Source organism: Heliangelus exortis, chromosome 1 (assembly GCF_036169615.1).
Source record: "Heliangelus exortis chromosome 1, bHelExo1.hap1, whole genome shotgun sequence".
In the NCBI taxonomy this organism is placed as follows: domain Eukaryota; kingdom Metazoa; phylum Chordata; class Aves; order Apodiformes; family Trochilidae; genus Heliangelus; species Heliangelus exortis.
In genome coordinates, this window is record NC_092422.1 from 1,929,820 (window position 1) to 1,955,354 (window position 25,535).

A 25,535-nucleotide genomic window follows, 5' to 3' on the forward strand; every position below is an offset into this window, starting at 1 on the left:
CCTTCCTGGAGCTGGTTTATGGAGTGGGGGAGAGATTTGCATCAAGAAAAAACTCAGGATTTTGGGGGAGTCTCTCCAGGCTGTCTGGCTGAGCTGCTGTGGTCCAGCCATCTGTGTTCCTCACCCCCTCCCTTCTTGCCTTTCAGTGACTGGGACCATCTGGATCCACCCAAAAGTTAACTGCAAGACAAAAGAAAGTGGTTATTTTTGGCAGCCACGTCAGCCCCATGAATTCCAGGGCCATCTCCAGGGCAAACTGGGAGAGCAGGATGAGACCAGGGCTGCCCTAGCCTCAGTTTCCCCACTTTGAGGAGCCAGAGGCTGGCAGTGGGAAGGTCCATTTCCACCTTTTGACCTTTTATTATAAAATAGAAGCAGAGAGTGGGGATGGGGAGGGGTTGGGGAGGTGGAGATCTGCTCAGAGTTCTGCATGCAGTGAGGGTTGGGAGGGGGAATCTCTGATGTCTCATTAAAAGCTGAGTCCACCAAGACAGAAAAACTCTTCCCTGTCATTTCCCAGCTGCCTGTTTTCAAGAAAATTAAATTTAAATTAGAAATTTAAAAGGTCTGAGCTTTCTCCTTTGCCTTTAAATCCAGCTGAAGCTTTCAGAAAGCTGAGAGGAGGCACAGCCCCACGTCCAACCCCTCCACCCCCCTGCAACGTTTCAGCCCTCTGCTGAGGAAATGGGATGTAAAAGGAAACCATTTATTCTGGAGCCAACTGAGGGAATCAGAAACAGCCCTAAAACCCACCCTGGCTTGGAGAGAGTTCCTCCTCCTTCAGCCAATCTTCTGCTTCCAGCTCAGAGCCACTCTGGAGTGGGCATGGGGTGGGATTGACACGTGCATCCATGTGCTTGTGTGTACACGTGTGTGTGAGTGCACATGTAGGCACAGATGTCACCCAACTGCCTGTCCCACCCATCTCATCAGTGTTCCTCAGGGCAACTTGGTTGTTGGACATCAGGTCCCCAACAAGCTGAGCTGCAAAATCCTGTCATGGGTGATGCCAGTGGGATGGGGAGGTGAATGCAGGGGCTGAGGAGTTTGCTGGGTTGTGGACATTGGGGGTGCTTGGTGGTGGTTTTAAGGCAGGAGAGAAAGACTGGGGGGAGGAATCTGAGGAAGGACACAGAGGGGAGAGGAAACTGAGGAAAAAATCTCTATGCTCAGCACCCCACCAGGGCAACGTGGTTGTTGGACATCAGGTCCCCAAAAAGCTGAGCTGCAAAAATCCTGTCATGGGTGATGCCAGAGGGATGGGGAGGTGAATGCAGGGGCTGGGGGTTTTGTGGACACTGGGGGTGCTTGGTGGTGGTTTTAAGGCAGGAGAGAAAGACTGGGGGGAGGAATCTGAGGAAGGACACAGAGGGGAGAGGAAACTGAGGAAAAAAACTCTGTGCTCAGCACCCCACCAGGGCAACTTGGTTGTTGGACATCAGGTCCTCAAAAGCTGAGCTGCAAAATCCTGTCATGGGTGATGCCAGAGGGATGGGGAGGTGAATGCAGGGGCTCTGGGTTTTGCTGGGTTGTGGACATTGGGGTGCTTGGTGGTGGTTTTAAGGCAGGAGAGGAATTCAGGCAGGAGGACTGGGGAGAGGAATCTGAGGAAGGACACAGAGGGGAGAGGAAACTGAAGAAAAACACTCTGTGCTCAGCACCCCACCAGGGCAACTTGGTTGTTGGACATCAGGTCCCCAAAAATGCTGAGCTGCAAAAATCCTGCCACAGGTGATGCCAGTGGGATGGGGAGGTGAATGCAGGGGCTGGGGATTTTGTGGACACTGGGGGTGCTTGGTGGTGGTTTTAAGGCAGGAAAGAAAGACTGGGGGGAGGAATCTGAGGAAGGACACAGGGGGGAGAAGAATCTGAGGAAAAACACTCTGTGCTCAGCACCCCACCAGGGCAACTTGGTTGTTGGACATCAGGTCCTCAAAAGCTGAGCTGCAAAATCCTGTCATGGGTGATGCCAGTGGGATGGGGAGGTGAATGCAGGGGCTGAGGAGTTTGCTGGGTTGTGGACACTGGGGGTGCTTGGTGGTGGTTTTAAGGCAGGAGAGAAAGACTGGGGGGAGGAATCTGAGGAAAAACACTCTGTGCTTAGCACCCCAGCAGGGCAACTTGGTTGTTGGACATCGGTTCCCAACAAGCTGAGCTGCAAAATCCTGTCATGGGTGATGCCAGTGGGATGGGGAGGTGAATGCAGGGGCTGGGGGGTTTGCTGGTTGTGGAAACTGGGGGTGCTTGGTGGTGGTTTTAAGGCAGGAGAGAAAGACTGGGGGGAGGAATGTGAGGAAGGGCACAGGGGGGGAGAGGAAACTGAGGAAAAACACACTCTGCTCAGCACCCCACCAGGGCAACTTGGTTGTTGGACATCGGTTCCCAAAAAGCTGAGCTGCAAAAATCCTGCCACAGGTGATGCCAGTGGGATGGGGAGGTGAATGCAGAGGCTGAGGAGTTTGCTGGGTTGTGGACATTGGGGGTGCTTGGTGGTGGTTTTAAGGCAGGAGAGAAAGACTGGGGGGAGGAATCTGAGGAAGGACACAGAGGGGAGAGGAAACTGAGGAAAAACACTCTATGCTCAGCACCCCACCAGGGCAACGTGGTTGTTGGACATCAGGTCCCCAAAAAGCTGAGCTGCAAAAATCCTGTCATGGGTGATGCCAGAGGGATGGGGAGGTGAATGCAGGGGCTGGGGGTTCTGTGGACACTGGGGGTGCTTGGTGGTGGTTTTAAGGCAGGAGAGAAAGACTGGGGGGAGGAATCTGAGGAAGGACACAGAGGGGAGAGGAATGTGAGGAAGGACACAGGGGGGAGAAGAATCTGAGGAAAACCACTCTGTGCTCAGCACCCCAGCAGGGCAACTTGGTTGTTGGACATCAGGTCCCCAAAAAGCTGAGCTGCAAAATCCTGTCATGGGTGATGCCAGTGGGATGGGGAGGTGAATGCAGGGGCTCTGGGTTTTGCTGGGTTGTGGACATTGGGGTGCTTGGTGGTGGTTTTAAGGCAGGAGAGGAATTCAGGCAGGAGGACTGGGGAGAGGAATCTGAGGAAGGACACAGAGGGGAGAGGAAACTGAGGAAAAAAACTCTGTGCTCAGCACCCCACCAGGGCAACGTGGTTGTTGGACATCAGGTCCCCAAAAATGCTGAGCTGCAAAAATCCTGCCACAGGTGATGCCAGTGGGATGGGGAGGTGAATGCAGGGGCTGGGGGGTTTTGTGGACACTGGGGGTGCTTGGTGGTGGTTTTAAGGCAGGAGAGGAGGACTGGGGGGAGGAATCTGAGGAAGGACACAGAGGGGAGAGGAATCTGAGGAAGGACACAGAGGGGAGAGGAAACTGAGGAAAAAAACTCTATGCTCAGCACCCCACCAGGGCAACGTGGTTGTTGGACATCGGTTCCCAAAAAGCTGAGCTGCAAAAATCCTGCCACAGGTGATGCCAGTGGGATGGGGAGGTGAATGCAGGGGCTGGGGGTTTTTGGTGGGTTGTGGACACTGGGGGTGCTTGGTGGTGGTTTTAAGGCAGGAGAGAAAGACTGGGAGGAGGAATCTGAGGAAGGACACAGAGGGGAGAAGAATCTGAGGAAAACCACTCTGTGCTCAGCACCCCAGCAGGGCAACTTGGTTGTTGGACATCAGGTCCCCAAAAAAGCTGAGCTGCAAAAATCCTGTCATGGGTGATGCTGGAGGGATGAGGAGGTGAATGCAGGGGCTGGGGGGTTTTGCTGGGTTGTGGACATTGGGGTGCTTGGTGGTGGTTTTAAGGCAGGAGAGGAATTCAGGCAGGAGGACTGGGAAGAGGAATCTGAGGAAGGACACAGAGGGGAGAGGAAACTGAAGAAAAACACTCTGTGCTCAGCACCCCACCAGGGCAACGTGGTTGTTGGACATCAGGTCCCCAAAAATGCTGAGCTGCAAAAATCCTGCCACAGGTGATGCCAGTGGGATGGGGAGGTGAATGCAGGGGATGGGGGGTTTTGTGGACACTGGGGGTGCTTGGTGGTGGCTTTAAGGCAGGAGAGGAGGACTGGGGAGAGGAATCTGAGGAAGGACACAGAGGGGAGAGGAATCTGAGGAAAAACACTCTGTGCTCAGCACCCCACCAGGGCAACTTGGTTGTTGGACATCAGGTCCTCAAAAGCTGAGCTGCAAAATCCTGTCATGGGTGATGCCAGAGGGATGGGGAGGTGAATGCAGGGGCTCTGGGTTTTGCTGGGTTGTGGACATTGGGGTGCTTGGTGGTGGTTTTAAGGCAGGAGAGGAGGACTGGGGAGAGGAATCTGAGGAAGGATACAGAGGGGAGAAGAATCTGAGGAAAAACACTCTGTGCTCAGCACCCCACCAGGGCAACTTGGTTGTTGGACATCAGGTCCCCAAAAATGCTGAGCTGTAAAATCCTGTCTTGGGTGATGCCAGTGGGATGGGGAGGTGAATGCAGGGGCTGGGGGGTTTTGTGGACACTGGGGGTGCTTGGTGGTGGTTTTAAGGCAGGAGAGGAGGACTGGGGGGAGGAATCTGAGGAAGGACACAGAGGGGAGAGGAATCTGAGGAAGGACACAGAGGGGAGAGGAAACTGAGGAAAAAAACTCTATGCTCAGCACCCCACCAGGGCAACGTGGTTGTTGGACATCGGTTCCCAAAAAGCTGAGCTGCAAAAATCCTGCCACAGGTGATGCCAGTGGGATGGGGAGGTGAATGCAGGGGCTGGGGGTTTTTGATGGGTTGTGGATACTGGGGGTGCTTGGTAGTGGTTTTAAGGCAGGAGAGGAGGACTGGGGAGAGGAATCTGAGGACAGATGGGAGAGGAAACTGAAGAAAAACACACTCTGCTCAGCACCCCAGCAGGCACTGGGCCGCAGTCCAGCAGAAGGAAATGGCATGGACATTTCTCATCCCCCACGTGCTGCAGATATGTAAGCAAAGGAATGCTGAGGAAGGGATCCTTCCTTGGCAGCCTCCTTATCTTTTCCACTCTTAGACAGACAACAAAAAAGCTGCCCACTGAGATAAAAAAGGGAAAAGGGGCTTCATCCTTCCCAGGATCCAGGGGCTCCTGATTGCCCCAACCCTGGTGACTTTGTTGTGTTGATCTGGGAGGAGCAAACCAGGTTATGTCTGGGTATGAGTTGCTGTGGCATTGCTTGGGGTGACACAGTCCACCCCCAGGGGAGGCAAATGTCACCTGGATCAGGTCTTTTTGTGTAGGTCCATGGTCATTCAGAGAGTGTAAAATTCATGGGATTTTAGGTCTGAAAGAGGCCACAAAGATGGTGTGAGAATTGGGGTTGTTCAGCCTGGAGAAGAGAAGGTTCTGGGGAGCCCTTGGAGCAGCTTCCAGTGCCTGAAGGGGCTCCAGGAAAGCTTGGGGGGGGTGTGGAACTTTGACAAGGATATGGAGTGATGGGATGGGAGAAGTGTTTCAAGCTGAAAGAGGGGAGAGTTAGATGAGATCTTAGGAAGAAATTAATTCCTGTGAGGATGCTGAACCCAGGTTTTCCAGAGAAGCTGTGGCTGCCCCATCCCTGGCAGTGTCTCAGCCCAGGTTGGATGGGGCTTGGAGCAACCTGGGCTGTGGGAGGGGTCCCTGCCCATGCAGGGCTTGGAATGGGATGATCTTGAAGGTCCCTTCCAACCCAAACCAGTCTGGGATTCTATGATCTGTCTGCAAAAGGCACAGACAGGAGTCAAGGAACAGGCTGGTGAGGGGCTGAGAATGCTTTGATGGGAACAGAGATTTGGCATTTGAGGGTTTCTTTGCTCTTTGTATCATAAGAATAGTGGAGCCAAAGTGAAAGCTACCCCATTTAATTTGCCCTTTCCAAGCTTTTTAGTGCTTTTTGCAACTTTAGCACCACTTCTGATGTCTTTTTTCAGTGCATGATTGGTACACATAATGTTTGATACATCTAACCCTGTGTTTCTCTCTGTCTGAAGTTTCCTGTATCCAGAATTCTGGTTCAGCAGGCAGGACCCTGAGCAAGACAGAACCTTTCCTACCTCCCCATGCCTCTAAACCCACGTGCTCTGCTCAGCCTAAATACTTCTGCCTGTTCAAAACACTCCAGCAGAGGATCACAGTGTGTATTTCTGAGCTGCTGTATAGATTGCCAGCAAAAACTTGGCAGGGAAGAGGCAGGATTTCTGGAAAATTCAAGGAGCCCACATGATGCAACCCTGACTCATTCTTACAGACTCCTGCTGGTGAAATCTTTAGATGGGACCCACCACAGCATTTTGCTCCAAGGAGTTGCATCCATGCATTAAAACCATTTCCAGGGTCAGATCTCTGTCCTGCCAGAGCTCTGGGGTTTGTGCTGTTGGTATTTCAGGGCTACATTCATGGGTCAGGGAGAATGATGTTAATTTTAGAAGTCAAAGCCACTGTTAGATTTCCATTCTCCTTCTTGTGTAACTTGCAGGGAGGAAAACTCTCCAGGATCCAATCAACTTTTATCTCTTCCTCCTTTTAGAACAGAGCACAGCTGCTGCAGTCTTCACTGCAAGCATGCAGAACAAATTCCATCCAGCCCTTGGAAATGTTTCTTCTTTGCTTCCCCCTTTCAAGGCACCTTCTGGCTGGTGCACACAAATCTTGCAAGATCTGAGCTGTGTTTCTTATGCTGAGCTGGTGTCCTGGCCCCTGAGAACCTGAGGGCTTTGCCAGGTAACTGGGATGGGACAAAGGAGGTGGAAATTTTGGCTTTTTGGCTGTTCTGTAGTTAAATTACTATTACTAAATTACTATTACAGTTTGCTGCAGGTAAATACACCCTGGCTTTTATTTCTCTCTTAAATCACTGCATAGGTCAGTGGTTAGATTAATTCATGACACACTGGTGTTGTGATGACCCTAACAGAAGTGTTTCATCTAGAAAGGCTTTTTTTTTTTTCCTGGTCTTCCCCAAAAGGTGTAGAAGCTCATTTAGTTATTTAGGTGTGGGAGTAGCCAGGCACCCAGGAGTTGTCTGGGGCTTTGTTGCTGTAGTAAAGAGTAACAAGTAAGGACCCTGGAGCAGAAAAAGCAGAAAAAGCTCTGTAGCTGTTCAAAGGGAGGTGACCCCAGTGCTGCAGGGCTGTGAGCTGAGTCACACAAAGGAAGATTTGCCTCCTCACACATGAAGTTCTGCAGCTGTCCAAACAGATTTATAAAATCTGGCAAGGGGGATTGGCTTAAAAGTTGGGGAAACTGAGGCACAGAAAGCAAAGCAGAGGCAAAAACCAGAAGCCAGACCTCCTGTTCCATGATTCCTTTACCAGCTTTACTGCTTTGTGCTGCATTCCTTCTCCCAAAGGATGCTGAGTAGTTCAAAGGGAGTCAAAGGAGGGATCTTCTCCTGAACAGGAGCCAGCAGTGTGCCCAGGTAGCCAAGAAGGCCAATGGCATCCTGGGCTGGCTCAGGAACAGCGTGGCCAGCAGGTCCAGGGAAGGGATTCTGCCCCTGTGCTCAGCCCTGGGGAGGCCAGAGCTTGAGTCCTGTGTCCAGTTCTGGGCCCCTGAGCTCAGGAAGGAGCTTGAGGTGCTGGAGCAGGTCCAAAGGAGGCAACTGGGCTGGGGAAGGGATCCAGCAGAAATGCTGTGAGGAAGGGCTGAGGGAGCTGGGGGTGTTGAGGCTGGAGAAGAGGAGGCTCAGGGGAGACCTCATCACTCTCTCCAAGTCCCTGAAAGGAGGTTGGAGCCAGGGGGGGGTTGGGCTCTTTTCCCAGGCAACTCTCAGCAAGACAAGAGGCCATGGTCTCAAGTTGTGCCAGGGGAGGTTTAGGTTGGACATTCGAAAGAATTTCTTTCTGGAGAGGGGGATCAGGCATTGGAATGGGCTGCCCAGGGAAGGGGTGGATTCTCCATCCCTGGAGCTCTTTCAAAAGAGCCTGGATGTGGCACTCAGTGCCATGGGCTGGGAACCACGGGGGGAGTGGATCAAGGGTTGGACTTGAGGAGCTCTGAGCTCCCTTCCAACCCAGCCAGTTCTAGGATTCTGTGGTTCTATGATTCTCACTCCCTGGGCAGATAATCTGCCTGGGGGGCTGATACCCCAAGCTGTTGAGCTGCTCTTTGCCAGATGGACCTAAGCTGGACTGAACCCCTGAACCCCAAATCTCATCTAACAGAGATGGATCTGCTGGCCAGGCAGGCTCCACAGTCCTGACAGCCAGGGAACAGCCCTCTGCATCCTTGGCTTCCCCCCCTCCATCTGATAAATTTTCTAATTAAGCCCAGGCAGGGCTTTTGCTTTGTGTTTTTACAGCCCTCAGCACCCCAGGACCACGATCAATGCCCCTTCTTCAATGTGAATACTCAATTTTTGCATTAAGCAAGGAATTATCTGTTACCCACAGTGAGAGGAGATCCACAAACTTTACACCTCTAGCCCAGAGGCAGCACCCTTCATGCTTTTGGCCCAACAAACAGCAAGTTAAACATTTCATTAACTTAACCCAGGGGTTGCCAGGCTGTCCCCAAGACTGGAAGGGCCATTGGTGCTGATGAATTTGGTTCCTCACACAAGGTCTCTTGTTCAGCTTGGGGAAGAGGTGGCTGGGGAAGTGTGGGAGAGGTGGGGTGGGAGGATTGGATGAATGAGGGTGGTTGTTTCACTCCTGATTACCTTCTAGGGAATGTTGGGTGTTTACCAACCATTCACCAACAGATTCAGTCTTTGCACTTCTGGACTCTCTTGGTTTTGACAGCAGGACCTGTATCCCCCTGTGATCACTCCTGGGTTGGTACCCAGGGAGGTGGGGGGGGGTTAAAAAAACACCTGTGAATCAAAGCCTCTTCCAGCTGCCCTTCTCCTCTCCTGCATGGAGCTGGCTCAGCTCGTCCAGTTGGGTTTTATTTCAAGCTCATTTCTCCCTGAACACAGAGGAGAAGCAGCAAAGAATGAAAGGCAGCTCCTGAGCTTTGAATAATTCAGGACATGAATCAAGGGCTGTGGTTTATTTCAAGGGAAATGCTCCAACCCTGAACTTCCAAAGCCAGAGGTGTGGGTTGGGTAGAGTAACACCCAGCTGTGGTATTGGTGACTGCAGTTTCCAATGGCAAAGCTGTGTGCTGGACACACAAAATCCTGGAGAAAATGTAATTTGTACTTTATACAAATTAAAAAAGCCAAATCTCCTCCCAGGTGGAGACAGTTGGAAGATCTCCAGATCCCAAATCCCAGTTTCTATTCAAGCCCAAAAATGCTCCCTGCCTCAGCAGCCTCTTCTTTTGTCTGTAATCTGTAACCCACCTATCAAGCTCTCCCTTCATGGTCCTCTTCCAGGAGAATTCCCTGGCAGCTCCTCAGGGACACAGCATCCAGGTGGGAACTCACAGTGCCCTGGGAATCTGTTTTCTCAGTGAACACACTTGTGATGAGGAGTTTGCAGAGGAAAATGCAGAATGGTTTGTGTCTCACCTTGATTCATGAATCCCTCCAATGCCAAATTTTCAGGTTTAATTTTTTTTTTTCCCCCCAGGCATTCCTTATGAGCATCTTTGTCTCCATTTTTCATTCCTGCTTGCTTTTAGTTTTCAACTTTTGAGACGTTTTTTGTTTTGTTATTTTTTTTTAACCATTCTCTGTCTGGACCTCAGTGGCAGAAGTTGTAGGAAATCTATTTCTCCATCTTTTTCCAGGAAAGCTATTTCTCCAACTTTTTCTAGGGACCTTGTGCTCTGCTTTGAGCATATTAGTGGTGGGACTTCCCATCTAGTGGATACAGGAGGCTCATTCCCAGTCAGGGCACCTTGGGCCATGACTTTCACTTTGGTTGACATATCCAAAGGTCTCAATATCTTTCAAGCACCTAAATTAAATATATATGGGTCTCTCAAGAGATAAGAACCTCAGGAGATGAATCTTGGGCCTCTTTGGACCATGGAGGAAGTCTGAGGTCAGGTCTCAGAGCACACATGGACCTTTTTTTCTAGGTCTGAACTCCACTGGTGTGGAGCAGGAGTCTGATGAGAGTCCTGCAGTGATGCTGGGGATGGATGGAGCTGATTTCTTGTTCTGCAGACCAGAGAGACAGCCCAGGGGGGTAAGATGCACCCCTCTCAGTGGTGGTTGAAGGATCTGGAAGCATCATGACCCTCATGGGGCTTTTAAAATGAACCATTTGGTGTTTCACCAAATCTCCTTTCATTGCTGGAATTATCTGCTGGAAGGAGCAGAGCTACACAAAGCTCTTCCTATGTTCCAGGCACAGCTTTGGGAGGAGTGGGAGAACTCCAGGAGATCAAATTACTCCAGGGGGAACTCCAGGAGATCAAATTCATTGTCCATTTAGACAAATGAAGTCAGAAGAGGCAATTTTCTAGCCAAAAGGGAAATCCATAACACTTAACTCGAAGGAAATATCTTTGTTTCTTTTGTTGTTTCACTGTAATTCTCCAATGTAGCCTCAAATGTCATTTTCCTGACAAAGAAAATAAAAGCAAAACAAATTAAAGACATCAAACCAAACTGCTTAGCTCTGTTCCCCCCATTTTTGTCTTCATTTTTTTCAAGCACCCCCCAAATCCAGAAATAGCTTCAGTCACCATGGCAGTGCCTGTCTTGATGAATTAAATATTTAACACTGATTTTCTCCCTAATTCCAGCTGATGGAATAACGGGATCTGCTGGAGGCAAGCTCATAAAATGTGGGATGCAGCATGGATCTGCTCTGGGATCTGCCACCAAATCCCCACTGATCACCTCTGGATCAGGTGAGTTCACCTCTGCCTAAAGCTTCCCTGGTGGAAAGCTGAGCCACAGCATTTGCAGGAAGGATCTTGGTCACCATCTGGAGAAGTGGCAGATGGGTGTCCTGGTTTGGGGCAGGATAAAGGGAATTTTCTGTCTTGGCCTTTTGCTTCCAGCTGAGTCTCTTGTAAGCAGCTGCACTGCTGAAATGAACAGCAAGTTTCTCAGGCAGTGGCTGCTGCTGGGACTGATCCCACTCCATGGTTACAGTTCCAGCTGGAGCCTGGGGTGCAGAACCAGGGACACTGCTCAGCTCTGAGCAACATTTTGCCCTCCAGAAGGAGAAAAGGAGTCAAGAGGTCCCATCTGGAACCCTCCTTTGGGGAGGAAGGGACAAGATAAATGACCAAAATCGAGCAAACAGAGGATTCCATCCCATCCACCTCATCCTCAGGAGAAATTGGAGGGATCCCCAGGCTCAAACCCCTTCCTGCTTCCCCTTCTTCCCCTCTCCCTCTTTGCTTGGGCATCCTGGGAGGATCCCATCCCTTCCTCTGCCTGTGCTCCTGATCCATCCCAGCCTGAATCTGTGTGTTCCTGCCTCCAGCTCCCAACTGCTGCTGACTCCAGGATTCCAGCCTGGATTTTCCCAGGGCTGCCCTGCAGCCTGGGTGGTGACTTGAGAGTTCTTGGGGGAAAGGGGGAGGAACATGGGATCCATTTTCCTGTCTATTTGTATAGATTTAGTCATTTTTCCTATTTCTCATTCCTGTTTCCTTAAAACTGTGTAGTTTAGTTCCCAACCCATCAGTCTCTCTCCCTTATTCCCTCTTATTTCTTTATCAGGGAGGAGAAGGGAATTAATAGAGAGCAGCTGTTAATTGGTTTAATTGCTGTGCAGTGTAAAACCCTGACATTGGGTCACCAGGCAGCAGGGTGGGCAGACAACTGCAAAGCCCTGCAGGAACCAACGTGAGCAGCACCAAGGCTGATGTAGAATTGGTGCAAATAAATTCTCATGGCCATGAAGTTTTGTAGAATCAGGCACAGAAGGGTTTGAGTTGGAAGGGACATTTAAAGCTCATCTAGTCCAACCTCCCTGCTGTGGCCACCCCATCTTTGTGGCCTCCTCTGGATTCATTCCAACACCTCCATCTCCTTCTGGTGTTGGGGATCCCAGAACTGGACCCAGCCCTGGAATCTCACCAGAGTGGAGCAGAGGGCGAGAATCCCTCCCTCAACCTTCTGGCCACGCTGCTGGGGATGCAGCCCAGGCCATGCTTGGCTTTTTTAGTTTTATTTTGTCCTCTCTCCCATTCTTTGCCTTCACATATTAATTTTTTTTTTTTTTTTTTGGCTTTCTCCCTTCTAACTGATCCCTGAAGCTTGGATCCCCACTGCTGCTCTGCTCTCCTGAGACCCCACCTGGAGTCCAGCCTCCCTGCTGTGGCCACCCCATCTTTGTGGCCTCCTCTGGATTCTCTCCAACACCTCCATCTCCTTCTGGTGTTGGGGATCCCAGAACTGGACCCAGCCCTGGGATCTCACCAGAGTGGAGCAGAGGGGGAGAACCTTAACCCTCTGGCCACGCTGCTTGTGATGCAGCCCAGGCCATGCTTGGCTTTTTGGGCTTTCTTTTATCCTCTCTACCATTCTCTGCCTTCACATATTTATTTTTGTTTGGCTTTCTTCCTTCTAACTGATCCCTGAGTCTCGGATCCCCTCTCTGCTCCTTGCATTGGCTCTGCAAACACTTGCAAGCTCCCAGTGATGGAATTGAGCTCTCAGCACCCCTGGGGCAGGCAGCCTGGTGACAAATGGTTCTGGGTGGCAAGAACAGGTTGTGAACAGTTGTTAGCAGATGTTTCTGATGATGGAGAGGAACCTGGCAGGAGGAGGAAAAGGCAGAGATTGGGCAGGGAGCTGGCTTTGATTACACAGCAACACTACTCCTACTGCTCTGCTCTCCTGAGACCCCACCTGGAGTCCAACTTCCCTGCTATGGCCACCCCATCTTTGTGGCCTCCTCTGGATTCTCTCCAACACCTTCATCTCCTTCTGGTGTTGGGGACCCCAGAACTGGACCCAACACTGCAGGGAGGTCTCACCAGAGTGGAGCAGAGGGGGAGAATCCCTCCCTTGACCTTCTGGCCACACTGCTGGGGATGCAGCCCAGGCCATGCTTGGCTTCTTGGGCTTTCTTTTATCCTCTCTCCCATTCTCTTCCTTCACATATTAATTTTTTTGTTTGGCTTTCTCCCTTCTAACTGATCCCTGAAGGCTGGATCCCCACTGCTGCTCTGCTCTCCTGAGACCCCACCTGGAGTCCAACTTCCCTGCTATGGCCACCCCATCTTTGTGGCCTCCTCTGGATTCTCTCCAACACCTCCATCTCCTTCTGGTGTTGGGGATCCCAGAACTGGACCCAGCACCCCAGGGGGGTCACACCAGAGTGGAGCAGAGGGGGAGAATCCCTCCCTCAACCTTCTGGCTACACTGCTGGTGATGCAGCCCAGGCCATGCTTGGCTTTTTGGGTTTTCTTTTCTCCTCTCTCCCATTCTCTGCCTTCACATATTAATTTTTTTTTTTGGCTTTCTCCCTTCTAACTGATCCCTGAAGGTTGGATCCCCACTGCTGCTCTGCTCTCCTGAGACCTCACCTGGAGTCCAACCTCCCTGCTGTGGCCACCCCATCTTTGTGGCCTCCTCTGGATTCACTCCAACACCTCCATTCTTCACATTTTTGGCTGACCTCCAGCTTTTCATCCTCCAGTTACCCCCAAGTCCTTCTCAGGGCTGATCTCCATCCTTCCAACCCTCAGCTTGTATGGGAACTGGGGCTTTCCCTGACCCAGGTGCAGAACCTTGCACTTGGCCTTGTTGAACCTGATGAAGTTTAGATTTTGTCCCACCTCTAGAGCTTGTCCAGGTCCCTTGGATCCCTCCTGTCCCTCAGGTGTGTCACCTCCACCACTCAGCTTGGTTTCTACTGAAAACTTGGTGTTGGGGCACTCGATCCCACTGTCTGTGATGTTGATGAAGATATTCTGCAGCACTGGTCCCAGTGTTGTCCCCTTGTCACCAGAATTCATCTGGACATCAGGTTACTCTCAGAGCCCACCATGTACTCCAGCAGGACTTGTAGGACCTCATCACCTGTGTTTCCCTATTAGCTGGGGAACCTCTTGTTTCAGATAAATGGAAAATGATGTGGCTTGATGCATCCCTGGGCCAGCAGATCCCTGTCCTCAGGGCTGTGATCATGGAAAAAACCTCCCCCAGCCTTGACTGCCACCAGGGTTTCTCTTCCCTGTCCCAGCCCCAATCCCACGCCCTGAATCCTGCACTGGGAATGCACTTCTGGCTGCACATGGCCGTGGCTGACAGCTTCCCAGGCTTCAAAAAATGCTTTAAAACCACACAAAAAAAAAAAACAAAAAAAACCCCAAACCAAAAAAACCCCACAAAACAACCCAGCACAACCCCCATCATCCTGCTGTCTCTCAGCTCTCTCTGATCCCTGGTGGAGCTGATGCCCACCCTTGGGAAAACAATTCTGGTGTGCAGGATGTGAAGTGCATGGAAAAAGGGCTGCACCAAAGCAAGAGAGATGAGTGGAGATGGATGGGTTTAAAAACACTGGAGTTTCTCCTCTACACAGCCACCAGTCCTGAAGCACATTGGGATACCCAGAAAATGCTCAGAACTTGACTTTTCCATCCAAAAGGATCAAAAATCCAGAGCAGCACCCCAAGGGGCTGACCCCAGCAATTCAGAAAATGTTCCATCCAGTTCCAACTGGTTTCAGCTCCAACTAACAGAGAAAATAAAACACTGCCCAGCAAGCCATAATTGCTCTTTCTGGTTGGATTTTGATGTGAGGCTGGAGTTGTGGATCAGACCTGGGGGGGAGGCCATAAGGAAAATCACTGCAAGCCCCCTTAGATGGCTCCAGCCTCTTTTTTTCTTTTTTTTTTTTTTTTTTTTTTTTTTTTTTTCAGGTTGGTGGAGCTTTGTAGGAAGCCAACAAAGGGATTCCTGGTGCTTGGGTTGGGCTGGACACCCTGGCATGTCCCTCAAGGACACGTGGATGTGCCCCATAAGCAGGAGATTTGGTTCCTCATGGAATATTGATTAACATTTCCATCCAAAAAGAGCAGAACATCTCTGTCCTCTACACAGCCACCAGTCCTGAAGCACATTGGGATACCCAGAAAATGCTCAGAACTTGATTTTTCCATCCAAAAAGATCAAAAATCCAGAGTAGGGGAAAAAAAATAAAAAAAAGAGCATAGCAGATGCTACAAAAAAATAATCATCAAGACAAGACCCCAGGACTTAAATTGCTCCCCCCTGAGCCACCTGGGAAGGGGAACATGGTGGGATGGGGCCTTTTTGCTTTGTAGGATTCAGAAATGCCCCAAGCTCCATGTTGGCTCCAACACTGGGTGCTAAAGAGTTTCTGTGAGAGCAGGACTGTCCCTGCAGCACCCCAAGGGGCTGCCCCCAGCTCTATGGGGGGTTTCTCCTCCAGGGAAATTCATGGTAAAAGTGCTGGAAGAGGGAAAGAGAGAGAGGGCATTGGACACAGATGGGTTTCAAAATAGTGGAGGCAGAGGAGATGGGTGAAATGCAGGAGCTGAGAGGGAGGTGGGAGCACACAGGGATCCAATTAGCATGCTGCAGGATTCATTTACACCCTGTTCCTGTAGGATGAGCAGACAGCAGCCCCCAGCAAGGCTTGGCCCTACAGGGACTCCCCCCATGCCCAGGGCACTGCTGCTCCAAACACAGCTCCCATCCATCTGCCCAGCACCAATTCCCACCTCATCCCATCCAACCTCCCTCTCTTGTGGGCCAAATCTCACCCTCAGCACCACCCAGGAAAAGTCTCCCTTTTCCAGGGGATTTTCTGGAGCCTGGAGGAAATCCCTGAGCCAGCCCATGGCCCATGGCACAGTCTCACTGCTCCCCCCTCTGCCCAGCTCCTGCACTGGAGCTTCATGGGGTGCACGGTGGGGCTGTCTCCAACCTTCCCTTTCCTCATCCCAGGCTCAGTGAGGATGGGATCTTGGCACCAAGGAGGACACCAAAAGCCCTGGGGTGTCCCAGGGCCTGCACCAGGGTGGGGGTTGCCCAGGAAAAACACATCTGGATTTTCTCCTCAGGGGAACAAATTGCTGAGAGGGCTTTTGGGTGGCTCTTGTGGACCTCTTGGAGATCAAATCCAGATCAAATCCAGTGTGGGGCCAGGGACATGATCCCAGGGCTGGAGCTCCTCAACTCTGGAGCCAGGCTGAGAGAGCTGGGCTTGGAGCCTGGAGAAGAGAAGGCTGCAGGGAGACTTTTTTGGGGCCTTTCAGTACTTAAAGGGGGTTGGTAAGAAAGATGGGGACAGAATTTTTGGCAAAGGCTGTGATAGGATGAGGGGTGATGGTTTTCAACTGGAAGAGGAGAGATTTAGATGAGATGTAAGGAAGAAACTTCTTTCAAATAGGGTGGTGAGACAGCAGCAGAGGTTGCCCAGGGAGATGATAGATGCCCCATCCCTGGAAACATTCCAGGTGAGGTTGGAAGGGGCTCTGAACAACCTGAAGATGTCCCTGGTCACTGCAGGGATGGATTAGATGCCCTGTACTGGTCCTTTTTCAACTCCAAGGATTCTATGAGCTCAGAGCCTGCATTTCCAGGGAAGAGCTGTCTCTCCTTCCTCTTCCTGCAGGGATGATGGATGATGCTCTTCCAGGTCAGTCCTCCCTGGGACAAGCAGGAGAGCAGATCCAAGGGAGTGGAGTCAGAGGAGATGGATGAAATTCAGGAGGTGACAGAGAGGTGGGAGCACAGAGATCAAATTAGCACGCTGCAGGATTAATTGGCATTCAGGATTTCCCCTTCCACACCCCACTCTCAGTGGGGTTGAGACCTTGGCACCAAGGAGGACACGTGGGGCAATTGCTTTCCACCACACAAGCCCTGGGTGCCCCACACCTGGAAGAAACTTTTTGTGCTCAGGGGGGTGAGACAGCAGCACAGGGTGCCCAAAGAGGTGCTGGGTGCTGTTTCCCTGGGAATACTGAAGGGGAGGTTGGATGGGACTCTGAGCAGCCTGGTAAGGTTGGATGAGGTGAGCTGGAAAGGTCCCTTCCAACCCAAACCCCTCTGGAATTCTCTGATCCCCAAGACCCTGCTGGCATGGAGGAGCTGTCTCTGCTTCCCCCAGCTCTGGGAACCAGGCTCTTCCAGGTCACTGCTCCCTGGTGCCAGCAGGAAACCAGAGCAAAGAGCCAGGCACCAGGTGAGGTTTGACTTTCCTGGTGCAGGACCCAGGGCTCAGGTGCTTGACTTGCACAAGAGGTTTCCTGGCATCCTCCTGCAGAGGGGCTGAGATTGCTCCCAGCCATGGTTTTCTGTCTTGGCTTCAGCACAAGAGTTACCTGCAGACTGCTGAGCAGCTTCTGTGTCACCCTCTGTGGTGTGAGAGTCACCAGGGAGCCAGCAAAAATCCTCTGGTTTTGGTAAAAGTCAAGGAGAAAGGAAACAAAACAAGTTCCCCATCCAGGTTGGATGGGGCTTGGAGCAACCTGGGCTGTGAGAGGGGTCTCTGCCCATGCAGGGGTTGGAACTGGAGGAGCTTTTGGGTCCCTTCCAACCCAAACCACTCTGGAATTCTCTGATCCCCAAGACTCTGCTGGCATGGAGGAGCTGTCTCTGCTTCCCCCAGCTCTGGGAACCAGGCTCTTCCAGGTCACTGCTCCCTGGTGCCAGCAGGAAACCAGAGCAAAGAGCCAGGCACCAGGTGAGGTTTGACTTTCCTGGTGCAGGACCCAGGGCTCAGGTGCTTGACTTGCACAAGAGGTTTCCTGGCATCCTCCTGCAGAGGGGCTGAGATTGCTCCCACCCACCATCTTCTGCCTCATCTCCTGGCCAAGGGCTTTGAGCTGGTTTTGTAGGAGCTGAGGAATGGGATCCTCAGTGCTGCTTTGTCTTCATTTGTCTTCAGCTGCCTGGAGCTCAGTTTTTTTTCCCCCTCATTTATTTCTAATTCTACCTTTTCATAACCCAGTGGTGATGATTAATTTGTTTTACTTCTGCTTCTCTTGGTGTAACCAAGGTTTCATTTAGATATTAGGAACAAACAGATTATCTGTGTGGAAGGAAATATTTGTGTCTCTCTTGTACTGGTTCAGGCTGGAAGAGCAGAAGCACAATGTGACAACAGAGATCCTGAGCAAGGATCCACAGGATCAGAAGGGCTACAGGATGGTGCAGGAGGCCCCAGGGTTGGTCCCAGAACCAGGGGCACCATAAGGGATTTGTGGTTTTTGAGCCAAGCACAGGTACAAGGCTGACTGGGCCAGGAGGGAAAAGAAGCACAGGAAGATGCATGCACCCCATTTCACAGGGAGCATTTTCCTTTCCTTATTCTTGATGGAATCCTGGAATGTTTTGGGTTGGAAGGGACCTTCAAGCTCCTCCAGTTCCAACCCCTGCATGGGCAGGGACCCCTCCCACAGCCCAGGTTGCTCCAAGCCCCATCCAACCTGGGCTGAGACACTGCCAGGGATGGGGCAGCCACAGCTTCCTTGGGCACCCTGGGACAGGGGCTCAGCACCCTCAAATTCAAGAATTTCTTCCTCAAATGTCATCTCAATGTCCCCTCTTCCAGTTTAAAGCCATTCCCCCTCATCCCATCCCTCCAGGCCGTTGTCTAAAGTCCCTCCCCAGCTTTTCTGGAGCCCATGAAGTTAATTACAGTCTGTTTTAATTAAATAGTAAGCAACATTCAAGCACAGTTTGCTGCTGATGTGGTACAATGCATCAAATTCTAGAATCCCAGACTGGTTTGGGTTGGAAGGGACCTTCCAGCTCCTCCAGTTCCAACCCCTGGATGGGCAGGGACCCCTCCCACAGCCCAGGTTGCTCCAAGCCCCATCCAACCTGGGCTGAGACACTGCCAGGGATGGGGCAGCCCCAGATTCTCCAGACAACCTGGGCCAGGGGCTCAGCACCCTCACAGGGACAGGGCCTGAGCTGATGGGCACTTGAAAGGGAGTTTTCCCCCTGTGGTGTTAAGTTCTGCTGCAAATTGTCCTCTGGGCACTCTTGGAACCCACCCACCCCAAGCTGTGAGCACGGGGTTAATCCTCCTGGCTGCAATACACCAGTCTATAATATCAGTTTATTTTAAGGTTTTATTTCCATGAATTTAGGTGATTTCTGCCTAGAAGTCTAGCAGAGGTGGTCACAGATGTGAGTGATGCCCTGGGGCTTGGCATTTGTCCTCTCTTCTGATTCATCCTGGTAAGCCAGACACTCAGAACTCCTCCAACTGTGATTTAAAATGTGATTTCTTCGATTTAAGGCTAAAAAGGAGGAAATGATGCCATGGAAAATCCTGCTGAGGACCTCAAATTTTACAGCATCGAGTGGATGGATGCCTGATGAGCACCCAGCACTCTGAGGGACCCCTCGTGTCTTCTTGGTTTTAATTTGAAAACCTTTGGTTGATGCTGCTGTTCTGCTAGAGAGCAGAGAGAGGGAGTCCTTCTCCTTCTTTATGAAGCACTTGCTGTTATCATCTCCTCTCCAAGAGGGTTTTTCCAGCCTGCCCAAATCCCAACAGTCAGGAGGATTCTCTGCACCCTTTGTCTCTTTCCCATATGGGGAGGGGAAGAGAGACAGGGAGCAGCTGGGACCTGCAGAAGGACCTTGGAAGAGGAGAGGACAGGAAGGACTTGGTGCAGCTCTCATAAAATTATAGAAATAGAATCAAGGAGTCACAGAATGGTTTGGGTTGGAAGGGACCTTCAAGCTCCTCCAGTTCCAACCCCTGCATGGGCAGGGACCCCTCCCACAGCCCAGGCTGCTCCAAGCCCCATCCAACCTGGCCTGGATGGGGAACTTGCTTTGTTTCCTTAATCCCTGACTTTTACCAAAACCAGAGGTTTTGTGCTGGCTCCCTGGTGACTCTCACACCACAGAGGGTGACACAGAAGCTGCTCGGAAGTCATAGAATAGAATCAAAGAATTGTCTGGGTTGGAAGGGAGCTCAGAGCTCCTCAAGTCCAACCCTTGATCCACTCCCCCCGTGGTTCCCAGCCCATGGCACTCAGTGCCACATCCAGGCTCTTTTGAAATAGCTCCAGGGATGGAGAATCCACCCCTTCCCTGGGCAGCCCATTCCAATGCCTGATCCCCCTCTCCATCAAGAAACTCTTTCTAATGTCCAACCTAAACCTCCCCTGGCACAACTTGAGACCATGGCCTCTTGTCTTGCTGAGAGTTGCCTGGGAAAAGAGCCCAACCCCCCCCTGGCTCCAACCTCCTTTCAGGGACTTGGAGAGAGTGATGAGGTCTCCCCTAAGCCTCCTCTTCTCCAGCCTCAACACCCCCAGCTCCCTCAGCCCTTCCTCACAGCATTTCTGCTGGATCCCTTCACCAGCCCAGTTGCCTCCTTTGGACCTGCTCCAGCACCTCAAGCTCCTTCCTGAGCTGAGGGGCCCAGAACTGGACACAGGACTCAAGCTCTGGCCTCCCCAGAGCTGAGCACAGGGGCAGAATCCCTTCCCTGGACCTGCTGGCCACGCTGTTCCTGTCTGCAGGTAACTCTTGTTGAAGCCAAAACAGAAAACCATGGATGGGAGCAATCTCAGCCCCTCTGCAGGAGGATGCCAGGAAACCTCTTGTGCAAGTCAAGCACCTGAGCCCTGGGTCCTGCACCAGGAAAGTCAAAGCTCACCTGGTGCCTGGCTCTTTGCTCTGGTTTCCTGCTGGCACCAGGGAGCAGTGACCTGGAAGAGCCTGGTTCCCAGAGCTGGGGGAAGCAGAGACAGCTCCTCCATGCCAGCAGGGTCTTGGGGATCAGGGAATCCCAGAGGGGTTTGGGTTGGAAGGGACCTTTCCAGCTCACCTCATCCAACCTTACCAGGCTGCTCAGAGTCCCATCCAACCTCCCCTTCAGTATTCCCAGGGAAACAGCACCCAGCACCTCTTTGGGCACCCTGTGCTGCTGTCTCACCCCCCTGAGCACAAAAAGTTTCTTCCAGGTGTGGGGCACCCAGGGCTTGTGTGGTGGAAAGCAATTGCCCCACGTGTCCTCCTTGGTGCCAAGGTCTCAACCCCACTGAGAGTGGGGTGTGGAAGGGGAAATCCTGAATGCCAATTAATCCTGCAGCGTGCTAATTTGATCTCTGTGCTCCCACCTCTCTGTCACCTCCTGAATTTCATCCATCTCCTCTGACTCCACTCCCTTGGATCTGCTCTCCTGCTTGTCCCAGGGAGGACTGACCTGGAAGAGCATCATCCATCATCCCTGCAGGAAGGGGAAGGAGAGACAGCTCTTCCCTGGAAATGCAGGCTCTGAGCTCATAAAATTCTTGGAGTTGAAAAAGGACCAGTACAGGGCATCTAATCCATCCCTGCAGTGACCAGGGACATCTTCAGGTTGTTCAGAGCCCCTTCCAACCTCTGCTGCTGTCTCACCACCCTATTTGAAAGAAGTTTCTTCCTTACATCTCATCTAAATCTCCCCTCTTCCAGTTGAAAACCATCACCCCTCATCCTATCACAGCCTTTGCCAAAAATTCTGTCCCCATCTTTCTTACCAACCCCCTTTAAGCACTGAAAGACCCCAAAAAAGTCTCCCTGCAGCCTTCTCTTCTCCAGGCTCCAAGCCCAACTCTCTCATCCTGGCTCCAGAGTTGAGGAGCTCCAGCCCTGGGATCATGTCCCTGGCCCCAAACTGGATTTGATCTGGATTTGATCTCCAAGAGGTCCACAAGAGCCACCCAAAAGCCCTCTCAGCAATTTGTTCCCCTGAGGAGAAAATCCAGATGGGTTTATCCTGGGCAACCCCCACCCTGGTGCAGGCCCTGGGACACCCCAGGGCTTTTGGTGTCCTCCTTGGTGCCAAGATCCCATCCTCACTGAGCCTGGGATGAGGAAAGGGAAGGTTGGAGACAGCCCCACCATGCACCCCATGAAGCTCCAGTGCAGGAGCTGGGCAGAGGGGGGAGCAGTGAGACTGTGCCATGGGCCATGGGCTGGCTCAGGGATTTCCTCCAGGCTCCAGAAAATCCCCTGGAAAAGGGAGACTTTTCCCTGGGTGGTGCTGAGGGTGAGATTTGGCCCACAAGAGAGGGAGGTTGGATGGGATGAGGTGGGAATTGGTGCTGGGCAGATGGATGGGAGCTGTGTTTGGAGCAGCAGTGCCCTGGGCATGGGGGGAGTCCCTGTAGGGCCAAGCCTTGCTGGGGGCTGCTGTCTGCTCATCCTACAGGAACAGGGTGTAAATGAATCCTGCAGCATGCTAATTGGATCCCTGTGTGCTCCCACCTCCCTGGCAGCTCCTGCATTTCACCCATCTCCTCTGCCTCCACTGTGTTGAAACCCATCTGTGTCCAATGCCCTCGTTCTCTTTCCCTCTTCCAGCACTTTTACCATGAATTTCCCTGGAGGAGAAACCCCCCATAGAGCTGGGGGCAGCCCCTTGGGGTGCTGCAGGGACAGTCCTGCTCTCACAAAAACTCTTTAGCACCCAAGGTTGGAGCCAACATGGAGCTTGGGGAATTTCTCCCTGTCAGCTCCTGAATTTCATCCATCTCCTCTGCCTGGAAACATTTTAATGATGAGGAGGGAAGAGGCTAAAGGGGTTTTATAGTTCCCCTTCCTGGAGATCTTAAATCTCATGGAAGACAAACACGTTGAATTGTTGGGCCTGCCTGGGGCAGGGAATGTCCTGGTGGCTTTTGGAGTGCTCCGGGATTCCAAGTGAAAATCATTTGTTTAGTCTGGGAAAATAAAGGATGAGGCATCACTTCCTATAAATATGTAGGGAGTCTGGAGAGGGAGGGGGCAGGAAAGACACTGGAGAGAAAAATAAAGTGGCTTTCAGACAACTTTGGGCCTGAGTGGACCAACCTGGGTGATGGCTGAGGAGGAGGAGGGCTCTGACCATCAGAAGGTCCTGGTTGTGGCAGCAAGGATCTTCTCTGTCTCCCAAACTGGGAAACTGGGTAAATTCACTCAAGGAGGAGCTCAGCAGCCTCTGGGTGAGGTTACAACCCTGGGGCAAGTGAGGTCTGCAGCCAGGACTCCAAATTCCTGTTAAACCCTTTCATGAAGCTCAGGGAAACCACCTGATGGAATCATGAAGCCCCTGAATTTTTGTGGTTGCTCTGGTGGTGGAAGAAGTCTCCTCCAGCATGAAGTCAAACATCTCCCAACCAGCACAAGCCATGACTGGAGCTGCAAACATCTGGCCCAGCTCAGACAGGACCATCCTGCTGTGGGTGGCTGCTGTGTCCCTGTAGGATGCTGATATTTTGCTGTAAATGAGGTTCACATCTGGGTTTTTCCCCTCTACCTTCAGCTTTCCAAGATCTTTCAAGCTCTGCACCTGGAGAAATCAAGGTTTTCCTCCCAGGGCTACCCTAGACCTCCACTAGAAGTCAGGCAGGGTTGGATTTTTTGCTGACTTGATGATCTTGAAGGTCTTTTCCAACCAAAATGATTCTACAAACTGGATGAAGGTCCTTGTGTCCCATCAGCAGCTGCTGCAGCATCACTTTTGGCAGCTCTGGGCTGCAGGACCAAGGGTGCTCCCTGTGGGCACAGCAAGGGGCAGGTCCTGGCTCTTGTGGGTTTTTTGCTGGTCTCAAAGGAGAAATGAAGGCAGGGGGTGAGTGGATGCATCTTACCCTGATGTGGGATGTGATGAGGCCACGAATGGCAGTGAGGTCACCCAAAGATGTCACCTTTGTAGCATGTGGCAGGACCTATCTGTGCAGACACAGCTCATCTGAGCTTGGAGATGGATCTGAGGCTTCCTGGGAGGGCTGAACTCCCTCACCATGACTTGGTGACCTTAAAAACCTTTGCCTGCACCTAAGAACCATCACTGGGACCTTCTCCTGGTGTCCAGTCCTCCAACCTTCATGAGAGGCCAAGTCTCCCTCGTTATTTCACCTCTCCTCCTTTCCAAAATATGCATTTGGCAGCTGGGAGGGAATGGGGACCTCTGGAGCCTTTCAGACCCATCCCTACACAGCTGCTGATAGTTGGAGCCAGAGAAAGCTTCTTGGCTGCTCTTGACACTCTTCTTCAACCTTACAACTCCTCCTTGTTGCTTTCCAGGGGATGGCTGAAAAGCTCCAGGAGGAGAAAGGGGATGGAACCATCCCAGGAGACATGGAAATTCCTGCTGGGGGTGAGTCACTTTCCATGTGCATGACTCTGCCTGGAAAAAGCAACCACTGGCAACTTCTTCCCATCTTGCTGAGGGGGGAAGAAGGGCTTGTTAGGTTCTTTAGGATCATATTTTTTTATATTTTATTTTTTTTAAATTGCTTTATTTGAAGAGGGATGCAAGGCAGGGCTGAATGTTGGCTGGGAGGCTGCAACCCCTTTTTCTATGTGCACGTGGCTCACACCAACTCCAGGCAAAGCTCCAGGCTTGGGTGGAAAATTCATGGTGGAAATGGACCTGGGGTTCTTGGTTGACAGCTGAAAAGGAGTCTCCATGTGCCCAAGAAGTCCAGCAGCACCCTGGCTGCTGGACTGGGGCAGGGATTGTCCCCCTGTGGTGGGCCCTGGGGAGGCTGCACCTGAAATCCTGGGGTCAGTTTTGGGTCCCTCCTGCCAAGAAGGACATTGAGGGGCTGGAGTGTGTCCAGAGAAGGGGAATGGAGCTGGGGAAGGGTCTGGAGCAGAAATCTGAGCAGGAGCAGCTGAGGGAGCTGGGGGTGTTCAGCCTGGAGAAAAGGAGGAGGAGGGGAGAACTTCTGGATCTCTGCAACTCCCTGAGAGGAGCTTGGAGTGAGGAGGGGTTGGGCTCTGCTCCCAAGGAACAAGTGACAGAACAAGAGGAAATGGCCTTAGGTTCTTCCAGCAGAGGTTTAGATTAGGTATTAGAAACAATTTCTTCCCCAAAAGGGACCTTCTGGCTCTCTACAGCTCCCTGAGAGGAGGTTGGAGCCAGGGGGGTGTTGGGCTCTTCTCCCAAGAACAAGTGACAGAACAAGAGAAAATGGCCTCAAATTGCACCAGGGGAGATTTAGGTTGGGTATTGGGAACAATTTCTTCCTGGAAAGGGTTGTCATTCCCTGTCCCAGGCTGCCCAAGGAGTGGAGTCCCCATCCCTGGAGGGATTTCCAAGCCCTGGAGCTGTGGTGCTGAGGCCATGGGGCAGTGGTGGCCTTGGCAGTGCTGGGTTAATGACCTTTGAGGTCTTTTCCATCCCAACCAGTTCTGTGATTCTGTGTCCCTCTTTTCCCCAGCATCACACCACAGTGCCTGGTGACATTTCCAGTGTGGGACTGGGAAAAGGAGAGAGGGAGAGGAGTTTTTTTGGAGGCCCTGGGCTGGTCTAAGATTTCTTCTCCAAGCAGGAATGTTCCTGCTGTGCTCAGTGCACTTCCAAGTGGTCACCCAGGAGGAACCTCATCCCCTCTGGTCCCTGATTTTGGGATAGGAATGTGTCAGGAGGGCAAAATGTCAGTGGGCTGTGGTGCAGAAGATGCTGTGGATACACTGCCCACCTCCAGACTTTTCCAGCCTGAACACAATGTGAGGGAGAGCTGCTGACATGATTTTTTTTTGGTGGTTTTCTGTTTTCCAAGGTGGTTTTCTTAAGAAAACTGATATTGTTTGTGCTCCCCCCTGCACGAGCATCTGTGTGTCTCTGTGGTGCTTCCCAGGTTTCATCAGAGAAAAAGGTTTTGTGTTTGTTTTGGGTATTTTTTTCTCTAAAATAAGGAGAAAGTTTTTAGGCTGAAGTTTCAGCTGAGCTGGGAAGGAGCAGCAGAGCTGGGAATCACATCCCAGATACCTGCTGAATTCCTGGCTTGTCAAGCACAGCATTTG

General features: G+C 51.7%; 1 long non-coding RNA gene across 1 annotated transcript in view; it reads left to right on the plus strand.

Moving 5' to 3' along the window:
* LOC139806273 (uncharacterized) overlaps window positions 1–25,535 on the plus strand; it is a 45,563-nt gene that overhangs the window by 1,180 nt on the left and 18,848 nt on the right. The window contains exons 2-5 of the long non-coding RNA XR_011730217.1: window positions 6,569–6,667; window positions 9,917–10,026; window positions 10,589–10,696; window positions 23,808–23,880. This is a non-coding gene — a long non-coding RNA (uncharacterized lncRNA). The remainder of the gene's footprint in view (window positions 1–6,568; window positions 6,668–9,916; window positions 10,027–10,588; window positions 10,697–23,807; window positions 23,881–25,535) is intronic.